The 14,626-nt window shown below is 45.5% G+C and overlaps 1 pseudogene; it reads right to left on the reverse strand.

Annotated features, from left to right (window-relative positions):
* Nucleotides 1-13,099: 13,099 nt before the first annotated feature.
* Nucleotides 13,100-14,122, reverse strand: LOC118539977 (heterogeneous nuclear ribonucleoprotein A1-like; annotated as a pseudogene).
* Nucleotides 14,123-14,626: the final 504 nt, after the last annotated feature.

The raw sequence follows: 14,626 nt of genomic DNA on the forward strand, positions 1-14,626 counted from the left end.
CTCAGTCGTTAAGTGTCTGCCTTCAGCTCAGGTCATGATCCTGGGGTCCTGGGATCAAGCCCCGCATTGGGCTCCCTGTTCGGCGGGAAGCCTGCTTCTCCCTCTCCCACTCCCCCTGCTTGTGTTCCCTCTCTCGCTGTGTCTCTCTCTGTCAGATAAATAAATAAAATCTAAAAACAAAACAAAACAAAAAACAAATACACTTTAAAAAATAATAAATAAAAATAAAGTCTATTAACAACAAGCAGAGTATAGTTAATCTTAAAAAATAAAGGTAAAGAAATCAAGAAGAAAAATAAAGGTGTAATAATGATCTGAGAAAGTACTAGTCAGAAATGCATGCGCTGGGGTACTATGTAATTATAAAATATGGGCCACAAATGTGGCTCTGAGCTTCACAGAAGCTATACAAAGAGGGAAACACATGATAAAAAAACATTTACTGGGGCATCTGGGTGGCTCAGTCAGTTAAGCATCTGCCTTTGGCTCAGGTCACAATCCTGGACTGCCAGGATCGAGCCCCGCGTAGCCTCAGCATCCAGGCTCCCCACTCAGTGGGGAGTCTGCTTCTCCCTCTCCCTCTGCCCCTCCCTAAATTCATGCTCTTTCTCTCTCTCTCGCTCACTCTCTGTCTCTCAAATTAAAAAAAAAAAATCTTCTTAAAAAGTTAAAAAAAAAATTTTAAATTAATTAAAATTAAAATCTTGGGTGCCTGGGTGGCTCAGTCGGTTGGGCGTCTGCCTTCGGCTCGGGTCATGATCCCAGAGTCCTGGGATCGAGTCCCGCATCGGGCTCCCTGCTCGGCGGGGAGCCTGCTTCTCCCTCTGCCACTCTCTCTCTGTCTCTTATGAATAAATAAATAAAATCTTTAAAAAAAAAAATTAATTAAATTAAATTAAATTAAATTAAAATCTTAAGAAAAATAAAAAATTTATTTAATAGAGGGTAAGATTTTTTTTAAGATTTTATTTATTTGACAGAAAGAGAGAGAGCACAAGCAGGGGGGAGCGGCAGGCCGAGGGGGAGGGAGAAGCAGGCTTCCTGCTGAGCAGAGAGCCCCATGTGGGACCCTGGGATCATGACCTGAGCCGAAGGCGGACTCTTAACCAACCGAGCCACCCAGGTGCCCCGAGGGTAAGATGTTTTCTGGAAGGATGGGAAGAAATAAGAAAGAAGTCTCTTCCATGGGTCCTAAAAAAAAAAAAAAGCTAATAAAATGTTTTATAATTGTTCATCCTTGATATTCCTAAAATGTATTCAAAAGCAAGTTTCATGCATCAGTTATTACAAATAAAATTGGGAACATAGTAATAGAGGGGGAAAACCTCTAGGCAGCAAAAGGAATGTAAGGGAGTACACAAAGTTCTCCTTTCTTCTGTTTTCTCAGAATGACAAGTTCATTGCTTTTATCCAACTATCAAATATCAAATTCTTTGCGGGGGTGGGGGGTTCCCCTCTTTGGCTATTGGTACTAATCCCTGTTGGGTAATCCAGCCCCGATACAGCTCTTTGCTTTAGCAAACATTTGCTCAACAAATATTGACATTTTGATATCTGTCAAGTGCCAGGCATTAGGTTTGGTTCTGAGACCACAAAGGTAAAAAACAAAAATCGCTGCCTTCAAGGAACTGAGACACTGAGGGGAAGGGGACTAACCAGCAAATCTCATCCTCGTGCCATGAGCCCAGAATGGTCTGGTGTCAGAATGATTGTGGCAACAGCAAGGCGGCTTCACCACTAAGGCTGTGAGTCACTGAAACTTGAAAAAAGAGGAGCCACCTGCCAAAGCACGGGGAGGAAGAGGCAGAGGGGCGGGCGGGGTCCGGCGGGGAGGGCGGGGCGTGCTATCGAGTGTACACTGTTAGAATACAGGTTGTACCAGGTTTAAAGCTGGAAAGGTGGGCAGGGACCAGGTCTGGGGACTCCAGAAGGCCTCTTTCTAGAGTTTAGAACATGATGGGGACCAGGAGGCTGCTATGCAGAGCAGTCTCCGAGGCAGAAATGGGTTGTTTGGGAAAATGTCCCCTGGCTGTTTTGGAGGAGCCCACACTGAAGGCAGCTAGACCAGTTCTGAGCTCTTGCTGCAATGAACGAATGACCCAGGAATGGAGCCAGAGGAAGGGGATGGATTCACTGGGCATTCTGGAGTAGAACCAACAGGACTTACGGATGGATTATAGGCTGGGGAGAACAAGAGGGAGGAGGTAGGCTGACTCCTACATTCCAGGCAGGGCCCTGGGGTGATCCTGGGTGTGGAAACCAGGTGAAGAGCTGCGAAGGGAACAGAGGAGGTCACCCGTAGGTCTGGGACAGGTTGAGTCCCAGGGGACCTGTGCATGTCCTGGTAGAGATGGTGAGCTGGCCACTGTATGGGCAGGTGTGGAGTTCTAGAGAGAGAGTGTGGCTGGACTAAGACCAGAGAGTGTGCTGTGGGCCTGAGTGTCCCAGCAGTGGACTGTAGAAGGACCACACTGACCCCTCCTCAGCAGTGTGTGCTCACACCATCAATGGCCCCGCCCAGGGGATAGAGGTTGTGGAAATAGACAAAGACTATCCAAAGGAGAACAAATAGATGCTATTTACTCAGAGCTGGCTATATACCAAGGGAGTCGGCCACCATTATATGCGTTTTGGCAGAGACTCAAAGGCAGACAGAGGAGTGGGAAAGCTTTATGGTTAAAAAAAAAAAAAAGGTTGACGGGGGTGGGGAGCGCCTGGTTGGCTCAGTTGGTGGAGCATGCGACTCTTGATCTCAGGGTTGTGAGTTCAAGCCCCACGTTGGGTGTGGAGCCTACTTAAAAAATAAAAATGAAAAAAAAATTGTAAAAACTTTCTTAAGAAAAATAAAGAGGGAAGGATCCAGGTGTGCCCCCATTGGAGGCTATTGGCATGAAGAAGTCAGAAGTGGGCTAACTAGAAGCAGGGCATCCTATGTGATTGGTGAGGCTTTCTCTACCTTTGGCTTTAGTTGGTCCTAAGATTGAAGCAGGGACACCAGTGAGGGAAGCTGTCAGTGACTAATCAAATCCTGGCCTTTTGGGGCCAGTTGTTACCGGGGCTGTTGTGTGGCTCCCAGGCTGGTTACTGTAGACACTGGGCTGCAGACTGAGGGTCCGAGTTCTATTTTTTTTCCTAAAGATTTTTTAAAATGTATTCGTTTGAGACAGAGAAAGAGGGCATGAGCAGGGCAGAGAGACAGAGGGAGAGCGAGAAGCACCCTCCCTGCTGAGCAAGGAGCCTGACTCAGGGCTCGATCCCAGGACCCAGGACCCGGAGATCATGACCCGAACCAAAGGCAGACACTTAACCATCTGAGCCACCCAGGTGCCCCAGAGTTCTGTTTTTATATAAGGTCTGGCCGTTGTTCATCAGCTATTCAGTCTATCAAGATGTGGCAATGAACCGACCAGCTACAGTCCTGGCCCTCAAGGAGCTGAGACAGGCATTAAGCAAGCAAACAAATCCACCATCAAGACCCTTACATCCAAGTCCTCAGTCCTTTTACTGTCCTTTTCAACTGGTTCATATTTTTCAGGGACATTCAGCCATGTCTCAAAGCATCTTGATACTAGAACTCTGACAGGTTTTCAAACAAAAATGTGTACATAAATGTTCATCACAAAGCTATTTACAACAGCCCCTAAGTGGGAACAACTCAGCTGTCTATCAATAGATGAATGAACAAAATATGGGATATCCATACAATGAAATATTATTCAGCCCCAACAAAGAATGGGGTGCTGATCAACAAGACGACATGGATGAACCTTGAAAACATTATGCTTAGTGAAAGAAGCCAGACACAAAAAACCACATACTCCACTTAAATGAAATGTCCAGAATAGGCAAATTCATAGATAGAGAAAGCAGATTAGCTGTTGCCAGGGGCTGGGGTGAGGGGAAACATGGGAAGTGACTGCTTAATGGGTACCAGGTTTCTTTTGGGGATGGTGAAAAAGTTCTGGAACTAGGTAGGTAGGGGAACTAGGTAGGGGTTATGGCTGCACAACATTGTGAATGTCCTTTATGCCACACAATTGTACACTTTAAAATGATTAAAATGGCAAATGCTAGGGGCACCTGGGTGGCTCAGTTAGTTAAGCGTCTGCCTTCGGCTTAGGTCATGATCTCAGGGTCCCAGAATCGAGCTCCTGTCATATCAGGCTCCCTGCTCAGTGGGGAGTCTGCTTTTCCCTCTCCCTCTGCCCCTCCCCCCAGCTCGTGCGTGTTCTCTCTCTCTCAAATAAATAAATAAAGTCTTTAAAAAAAAGGCAAATGCTATGTTACATGTATTTTATATGCATGATCAGTTCTGAAGATTAAATTAGATTAAAAATACTTACAGCCAAGTATTTTATTTGGTCAACTTGCCTCAAGCAGAAGAAAATTCATTTTCTGGGGAGGTGCCTGAGTGGCTCAGTTGGTTAAGCGGCTGCCTTCGGCTCAGGTCATGATCCCGGGGTCCTGGGATCGAGCCCCACATCGGGCTCCCTGCTCCATGGGAAGCCTGCTTCTTCCTCTCCCACTCCCCCTGCTTGTGTTCCCTCTCTTGCTGTGTCTCTCTCTGTCAAATAAATAAATAAAATCTTAAAAAAAAAAAAAAGTAAAGAAAATTCATTTTTTTAATGAAAATATCAGTTCCTGGACAATTAATGAATTTCAAATATAAAATACACAGTGATATCATAGAAAAGACGGCTTTCACTCAGTTTGGTAGGTTCACTTTCTCAACAAACTCAATTATTATTTACGTGAAATGGGTTATCCTTTCTAAGGCTTGTACGTGATAGCAAAGCCAGTAGTTAAATAATGACAAGTAAAAAGGTGATTTTGTATTTGATAAATGTCACAGTGTTCACATTTAAAAGATATCTAATGTAGAACAATAACTTAGTTTGAATGATTGCAAAATGACTTTAATGACATCATAATGTAACCGCGTTAAAGCAATAGCAATAAACATTTTTTTTTTGAGTCAAATGACTCTGCTTCTTTTTCTTTTTCTTTTTTGAGAGAGAGAGAGCGAGTGCGTGCAAGCAGGGAATGGGGGGTTGGGGCAGAGGAAGAGGGAGAGAGAGAATCTTTAGCAGACTTGGTGCTGAGCATGGAGCCTGAGGGGAGGCTTGATCTCCTGACCCTGAGATCATGACCTGAGCGGAAACCAAGAGTTGGATGCTTAACTGACTGAGTCACCTAGGCGCCCCTGGTTCTTTTTCTGTTATTCATTGGAAAACACTATCAATCTCACAAGGTGATTCCCAGTCTCACTCTCCTATTGGGTACAATTTATTCTCTCCTTTCTAGAGAGCCACCCAGGCGCCCCAATAAGTGAATAAATCTTAAAAAAAAAAACTCCTTAGATTCCGGAAAGAAAAGACTGTCTATCAAAAATAATATCTATGATATTCCAAGCATTTCTTGGATCAGATATGGCCCACAGGTCCCCTTGTTTGCAACCTCTTCACTCTGGTTGCATGGGTTCTCAACTCTGGCTATTCTTGGGAATCACTTTGGACTGAAAAAGGCCTCAGAGAAATCACTTTGGACTAAACAACAACAACAACAAAAATCCTACCCCCAGAGATCAGATTTACATGGTCTGCCGTGGAGCATCTATATATTTTTAAAGCACTCCAGTTGATTCTGAAGTGTAGTTGCTGTTCCCTCCTTCAGCCAATTACACATACTAATCCCTGGAGCCCCATCCAATACACACTGGAGGAGGGCAGATTTCCAACTGCTCTGGGTCCAAAAGTCAATTCATTTAACCTGTTCCTGTTTCCGCCCCAAAGCTGTTGCCTATAAACACTGCCATAAAGGACGGGAGTCTTTCTCTTGCTCATTAATCCTTCTACCTGTTAGAGAAAAACACCTCTTCTTGCCCGGAGTGAGGAGCAAAATCATTAATGACCATTGTCAACGAAGTCAGAACGCAGAGGCAACTAGCCAACTAGCCAGGGGGCAGATGTGGGAAAGAGTCGGCTCGTAGCTTTTTCTGCCAAGTGCCCTGGTCTGTTTAAAATCCTGGGGTACTTGGGGTGCCTGGGTGGCTCAGTTGGTTAACCAACTGCCTTCCGTTTGGGTCATGATCCCGGGGTCCTGGGATTGAGCCCCGCATTGGGCTTCCTGTTTCTCCCTCTCCCTCTTCCTCTGACTGCCGTTCCCCCTGCTTGTGCTCTCTCACTCTCTCTGTCAAATAAATAAATACATAAAATATTAAAAAAAGAATCCTGGGGTACTTGAATCTTGGCTGTAGTCAAAGGAGCCCCACCCACAGCTGGAGGCCAGCTGCCTGGCTCAGGGGCCCTTAATAGCCTCCCTTGCTCTTTACCTTGGCTTCCATGATCTGGTCTGCTGTATCAGTCAGGATTCAACACAGAAACACTGTAGGTTATGGGATAAGAGATTTCTTCTAGGATTTAGAACTTACAGAGCTGAAGGAGGAGCTAGGAAAGGGACGATCCAGGAGGGAAGCTAGAGGATCAAAGGAAGCACTTAACCAGTCCGTCTGAGCAGCCAAGCGCGTTCGGCGGCCGTAATGGAACAGCCAAGGGAAGGCTCTCTGGCAGGCGGTGCCTCTATGTAGCTACTGCCACCAAGCATCTGGTGGTGGGACAGGGACTGCTGCTGGTCACCAGGGTCAGCAGGCAGGAAAAGGGCTGGATGCAGAGCTGAGAGCAAAGACACGTGGAACCTGCGGGCATCCCTGCATCTTCTCGTCCATCACTGTGTCTGACCACAGTGACTTCCAGGCATGAATGCTGGTGCACCTGCTCTTGCCTCTTCTGACCAAACTGAACAGGGAAGAGGATCCTAGGAAACGTATTTCTAACTTAATCGAGTTGACCCAATACAAACCACACATCCCTGCGTTCCTCTCTTGCCTCTTCTGGCCATCGCCTTCTGTGATGGTGAATTCATGTGGTATCTTGAGCTGGGCCCTGAGATGTCCAGACAGACACCTGGTTGAACATCGCTCTGGGTGAATCCGGAAAGGTGTTTTGGAAGGAGATTAGCATTTGAATCAGTAGACTGAGTGAAGCAGATTGCCCTCCCCAATGTGGGTGGGCCTCAGCCAATCCATTGAAGACCTGAATAGAACAAAAAGCCTGAGGAAGAGGGAATTCTCCATCCCTGCCTGAATATAGATGCTGGCACACCTGTCTCCTCCTGCCTCCGGATGGGCACCTGCGCCACCAGCACTCCTGGGTCATGAGCCTTCAGACGCAGAACTTACAACCACGGCTTCCGTTGGTTCTCAGACCTTCGGGTTCGGACTGGAACTACACCACCAGCCTTCCTGGGCTTCCAGCGGATTGTGGGATTTAGCCTCCATAATCACATGAGCCAATCCCCTCTCTCTTTCTCTCTTTCTCTCTCCTGTGGGTTTTCTTTCCCTGGAGAATCCTGACTAAGACCCTGTCTGTCCTACACACTCTTCTTTAAATTCCCAGAAGTTCCCAAGCTCTTTCCCACCTCAAGGACATTTCACTTCAAGCTGAAATGTTCTCCCCCCTCCCCCCAACTCCTCACCTGGCTCTTTTTTTCTTATCCTCTAAGGCCCAGCTAAAGTCACTGTCCCTGGACTTCCAGTATGAGTTATCTTCCTGTTATTCTTCTCTCATGTGTATGACTTGGGGTTGTATATATTGTATATATACAAAGAGAGGGGCGCCTGGGTGACTCAGTTGGTTGAGTAGTCTGGCTCTTGGTTTTGGCTCAGGTCATGATGTCAAGGTCCTGGGATCAAGCTCTTTGAGGACAGGGATTATGTCTATTTTGTTCACCATTGTAAACCCAGTGCCTGGCATACAGTAGGTTCAAAACATACCTACTAAATGGACAAGCATAGTCATTTTTTTTTTTTTAAGTAATCTCTATACCCATTGTGGGGCTCAAACTCACCACCCTGAGATCAAGGGTCTCATGCTCCACCAATTGAGCCAGTCAGGTACTCCCAAACATAGTTATTTTCTTTTTTCTTTTTTTTTTTTTTAAAGATTTTATTTATTTATTTTTTAGAGAGCGAGCAAGAGAGAAACAGCATGAGAGGGGAGAGGGTCAGAGGGAGAAGCAGGCTCCCCACCGAGCCGGGAGCCCAATGTGGGACTCGATCCCAGGACCCTGGGATCATGACCTGAGCCGAAGGCAGACGCTTAACCATCTGAGCCACCCAGGCGCCCCCCAAACATAGTTATTTTCAAGGCCACTATTTGATACAGTATTTTGGAGGAAAAAAAAAAAAGATGGTCCCTTGCCTAATATGTGGCTTTATTTTGCTATATAATTTATGGTGTACATATGTCAAAACAAACCAAAACAAAAATACTTAAAGTCTCTGCCAGCAGGCAAAAATTAACCTTACTACCCACTAACCCTGCTGGGATCCCCCATTGGTCTGGTAAAACCATTAGAAGCAATAGCTAAAACTTTGTTAGCGGTGTAATTAAATCACTAGCTCTCAGCAGGAGTTTTAATAGCCACCACGCAAGGTCTAGAAAGTTTCTATGGCTTGATGGCCCACATACATTCACAGCTCTACAGGCTTCTTTAGTGTCTATATTATTTTCTCTGTGAGAATGCTTTATCCGAATAGACTATTTTGCTTAAAAAAAAATTTCTTCCAAAAAAATTCCAGACAGTTGTAATCCCAGTGCAGAGTTTTCTACCACAATACATGAGCTAATGAATGCGAAGAAGTTTGTGGAATCCCTGAGACCTAGTAGGTGCTTAATAAATGTCAAGCTTCCCACATCTCCAGGGTTATTTTTCTGTAAGGATTAAACAAACTTGCAACAGGTAGTAAATAAGTCCTAGAGATCTAATGCATAGTAATTGTATAGTGAATATAGACCACAATATTGCATCCCGATCATCAAACTTGCGAAGAGACTAGATCCTTCTTTTTTTTAAGATTTTATTTTTAAGTAATCTCCACACCCAACGTGGGGCTTGAACTTATAACAATGAGTTCGAGAGTCACTTGCTCCACTGACTGAGCCAGCCAGAGGCCCCAACAAAGAAACTAGATCTTAATTATTCCAACCACTAAAAGGAAATAATTATGTGATATAATAGAGGTGCTAATTATCAGTACAGTGGCCATCAAATGACAATACATAAATGTATCAAATCAACATGTTGTACACCTGAAATTTACATAATGTTATATACCAGATTTTTTCAGCTTAAAAAATGTTACTTAACTCAAACTACTGATTATGAAAATGTCCCTGAAAGAAAATAAATAGGTAAGTAAAGGAATTTTCTTTGGGGAAGATAAAAGTGAATATTTAAAAAGAGCTGCTAGGCCTTACCTCTGCTTTGTCTTGGTGCTTGCTTAGCTGTAGCATGCGTTCTTTCTTTCTTTCTTCCTTTCTTTTAAGATTTTATTTATTTATTTGTCAGAGAGAGAGGGAGAGAGAGAGCACAAGCAGGGAGACTGGCAGGCAGAGGGAGAAGCAGGCTCCCCGCTGAGCAGGGAGCCCGATATGGGACTGGATCCCACGACCCCGGGATCATGACCTGAGCTGAAGGCAGACGCTTAACTGACTGAGCCACCCAGGTGTCCTGCTTCTTTCTCTTTTTTAATGTAAAAAAAAAAAGAATTAAAAGCTGGCAGAGGGGCGCCTGGGTGGCTCAGTCGTTAAGCGTCTGCCTTCGGCTCGGGTCATGACCCCGGGGTCCTGGGATCGAGCCCCGCATCGGGCTCCCTGCTCCACGGGAAGCCTGCTTCTCCCTCTCCCACTCCCCCTGCTTGTGTTCCCTCTCTAGCTGTCTCTCTCTCTGTCAAATAAATAAATAAAATCTTAAAAAATAAAATAAAATAAAAGCTGGCAGAAACGATGCATGGATTTGGAAAATAACTCTTTGGAGAAGGAGCTCAGTATTTTCGGGAACGGCCCTGGATGTTGAGCATTCTTCCATCTGGTTCCCATAAGAGAATTCTTACTCCTTCTACCACTTCTCGATGTCCTTGTGGTTACAGCTGAGCTCTTCCCCACTTTGCCTAAGAAGCAGGGCCGCGAAAGCACCTCTGGAATGGAATCATGGACTTTAACCGAAGCAAGTTTGGATGTTCTACCACCATCCAGACTTGGTGGGAAATCTCTAGCTTGCCCAGCGCCAGGCATCCACCCTCACCATCAGCACCACCTCTCTGGGGACGGACGAGGAGGCCACCAGCTTCTATTCTAGAGGGGCTACAACTGGCCTGAACCATCACAAAGGGGGTTGTCCACACGACGTGGACAGGTTGGAGCGCTGACATAAAGCAGGTTCATGCAGTGGCTGTAAATGGTGTACAGTCCTTTCCAGGTGGCAAGACGAGGACAGCCAACATAGCTTCCAAGCCCTGGTAATCTATGCTGACTTAAGTGCTTAAGTGAAGATCAGTGCCTCCCCAGGACTCGCCTCTGTGTTCTCTCTTTCCCAGCCCACGGCAGTGGTCCTCCAAGTGTGATTCCCCAGACCAGCGGAATCAGCAGCACTTGGTTAGAAGTCGGAATTCTCAGGCCTCACCCAGACCAACTAAAACCCCGCAGGGTGGGGCCTAGCCATGTGTGTGTCTTTACAAACCCTTCTGGTGCCCCTGAGGTATGCTAAAGTTGGCAAACCACACTGCTGTCGCCTGGGGCATTGCTTCTCAAACTGGGCATTGTACTAGAAGCTCCTGGGAAGTGTTGGAAAATCCTAATGCCCAGGCTTCACCCACACAAATTAAATCAAGATCTGGTGGGGGAGACCCAGACATCAGTACTTCTTCCAGATCCTCCGGGTGACTCAGGTGGGCAAGTCTGAGGACCAGTGGTCTACTCTAGGGCCTTGAGGCCCAAGAGCGTGCTCCCTGGATCTGCAGCTTCAGCATGGCCTGGGAGCTGGTTAGAAATGTAGAGTCCCAGGGTGCCTGGGTGGCTCAGTTGGTTAAGCGACTGCCTTCGGCTCAGGTCATGATCCCGGAGTCCTGGGATCGAGTCCCACATCGGGCTACCGGCTCAGCGGGGAGCCTGCTTCTCCCTCTGACCCTATCCCCTCTCATGCTGTTTCTCTCTCTCTGTCAAATAAATAAATAAACAAAATCTTTAAAAAAAAAAAAAAGAAAAGAAATGTAGAGTCTCAGGCCCCAGCCCAGACCTGCTAAAGCCCTCTGCACTTTCACAGGATCCCCAGTGACTGGAAAGCACATTAAAATGTGACAAGCACTGGGGGTTCTGGGGGGCTCAGTCAGTTAAGCATCTGCCTTTGGCTCAGGTCATGATCTCAGCGTCCTGGGGTCTGACTCCCTGCTCAGCAGGGAGTCTGCTTCTCCTTTTCCCTCTTTCTCTCTCTCTCTCTGCTCCTTCCCCTTGCTCATGTTCACTTGCGTGCGAGCTCTCTCTCTCAAAAAAATAAATAAATAAAATCTTAAAAAAAAAAAATGTGACCAGCACTGACCTTTGGGTACAAAAAACACATCTGAAGTATTTCTGACTTACAGATCAATGATTTACTGAATTGGGTCCAGAGGTTCTTGCTTTTGTTTTTCCGGTTCTCTGTGGCACTCCCTCGCCCCCCTCCCCCATCAGTGGATGCCCTGGCTGGGGGAAGGGAGAACAGCAGGGGGAGAGGAATTAAATTCAATGAGCACCTCAAGGGGGCCCTACAGAATGAGGTAGCCAGGAAGAAACATTTTAATTAACATTTGGACATGGTTCTGGAGGTGTGCTGTTTGCCAGATTATTAAGCACCACATTATGTAATAACTACTCCCTGGAGGCCCACTTGTAAACCAACTGGTTCTTACTCTCCCACCCTCCAATGTCTGATTTCATTCTTTTCTTACCATCTCACCAGATCACTGCTGAGTGATTTAGAAAGTGAAACCAAGGCTGGCTCCAAATTGGAATAAATATTAACCGGGATTTATTATTTCCTTAAAGAATGCGAAGAAGAGTTCCAGATTAGAATAGGCCAACTTTGGGGTGCCTGGTTGCCTCAGTCGGGAGAGAATGTCACTCTTGATCTCTGGGTCATGAGTTCGAGCCCCATCTTGGGCGTAGAGATTACTTAAAAATCATAAAAAAAAGAAAGGCCAACTTTGTGACCAAGGGCAATAGAAACTTTGTGATTTTTTTTAACTGACAAGATTTTAAAAAATAAACCCAATCTACATTTTTAGTCTTTCTCCTCATCTTGAAAATGAGACGTGGCTATACACTCATCTTTGTAGATGCCGCATATCATCTTTACGATGCCGCATATGCTGGGCAGCAGGGTGTGGGAAAAGGCTGGGAGTGAAGGTCCCTGGATCCCTTATAGCAAGTCACTATGCTACACAGGGCCTCAGTTTTCTTGCTTCTATAACAAGGGAGTTTGACAGTTGAGGTTGCAAATTCAAATGCCTTCAGGAGCCTAGATGGAAATCTAAACGGGCTTAAGAGCACCCCCTACTCAGCCCCTCTCTCCTTGTTAACCTGTAGGAATGTGGGTCCAGTGTTGTCAGATTTCAAGAGAAGAAAAAAAATCTGAATTTTTGTTTGCAATTTCCCAATGTTTGAATGTTGAGAACTAACATAACTTGGTGTTTTTTGTAGTTTTTTTTTAGGATTTATTTATTTGACAGAGAGAGAGAGAGCACAAGCAGGGGGAACAGGAGAGGGAGAAGCAGGCTCCCCGCTAAGCAGGGAGCCCCAGGCGGGGCTCCATCCCAGCACCCTGGGATCACGACCTGACCCAAAGGCAGATGCTTACCGACTGAGTCACCCAGGCACGCTTTTGTGTTTTTTTGTTTTGTTTTGTTTTTTAAAAAGACACATTTATTCAACGTCATGATCAGACTATTACATTTAGCAATCAACAGCATGGGTGCAAAAAAAAAAAAAATCTACATTAAAACCCTTTGTTGGAATGCTTTACACTTTCCACAGAACAGAAACTAAAATAACCTGTTATACAATTAGTCACAAATACAGTCCTCGAGTTCTTTGCCCATACACATGAGTACTGTCTAAAACATGTCTTCTTTGTAGCAGCGAGGCCCTGCCACCACTGTGCTCGGCTGAGTTCACAAATCTGCGGTAACCTGTAGCTTCCCTGTCACTTCTCGGGCTCTCCTCTCCTGCTAACCCTTGTTTCCTGGCAGTGATGAAAACCTCCTGCCACTGCCATAGCTCCTGCTGCTGCGGGAACCACCACAGCCACCTTGGTTTCGTGGTTTGGCAAAGTATTGGCCTCCACCACCATAGGGGCCAGAGCTTCTGCCTCCAAAACTTCCTCCTTTCATGGGTCCAAAATTTGAGGATTGATTGTTGTAATTGCCAAAATCATTATAGCTTCCGCCACCTCCAAAGTTGCTTCCATCATTACCAAATCCGTTATAGCCATCCCAACTGCCACCATATCCACCACCACCTCGACTGCCACCAAAGCCACATCGACCACTGAAGTTCCCTCCATGACCAAAGTTATCATTCCCACCAAAACCACCTCCACAACCACTACCAAAGTTTCCAGGACCACTTCGACCTCTTTGGCTGGATGAAGCACTAGCCATCTCTTGCTTAGATAGGGCTCTCCTTACTTCATAGTTGTGGCCATTCACAGTATGGTATTTTTGAATGACAGTCTTGTCTACAGAGTCATGGTCATCAAATGTTCAAAAGCAAAACCTCTCTTTTTGCCACTGCCTCAGTCAGTCATGATCTCGATCACTTCAATTTTCCCATACTGTTCAAAATAATCTCTTAGATGATGTTCTTCAGTGTCTTCTTTAATGCCACCAACAAAAATCTTTTTCACAGTTAAGTGGGCACCAGGTCTTTGAGAATCTTCTCTTGAGACAGCCCTCTTTGGTTCCACAACTCTTCCATCCACCTTGTGTGGCCTTGCATTCATGGCTGCATCCACCTCCTCCACAGTGGCATACGTGACAAACCCAAAGCCTCTGGAGCGCTTGGTGTTTGGATCTCTCATTACCACACAGTCCGTAAGCGTTCCCCATTGCTCAAAATGGCTCCTCAGACTCTCATCGGTTGTTTCAAAGCTCAAACCTCCAATGAAGAGCTTCCACAGCTGTTCAGGCTCTTTGGGAGACTCTGACTTAGACATGACAGCGGGGGGAGGGGAGACTTTAATGATGCTTACTCGGCGGCATCCATGGGCAGAAAGGAGTAATCTAACAAACGTATCTCTGTTTTGTTTTGTTTTTACTGCAGAATCTGAAAGCCACTCACTCACAACACTCCTGAGGCCATCCATCACCTCGGTCCCGCAAGGCAATGACCTCTAGACTAAGTGATATCCCAGGACTCTTAGAATTCCATGCTACCCCTTTAATGAATCTGTTGTTTTTTGGGTAGTCATATCTGTGTCTCTAGTTTATTCTTTCAGTAAATATTTGAGTACCCATTATAAGCTGGAAACCATGGTCAATTAAAAAAAAAGAAAAAGAAAGAAAGAAAGAAAAGAAAAAAGAATGACAGGGTTTCTACTTTTAGGTGAGCAAATGCGAGAGCTAAGTGAAATGCACCTATATAGAATAAGGCTTCCTGAATAATTAGGCTTGTTGAAAAAGTCTAAGGAAAGGCAGACCTGCTTCTTTATCCAGATGCACAATCTCTCTGAGGCTTGATATTTTCATCTGTAAAAT

Source organism: Halichoerus grypus, chromosome 6 (genome assembly GCF_964656455.1).
Source record: "Halichoerus grypus chromosome 6, mHalGry1.hap1.1, whole genome shotgun sequence".
Lineage (NCBI taxonomy): Eukaryota > Metazoa > Chordata > Mammalia > Carnivora > Phocidae > Halichoerus > Halichoerus grypus.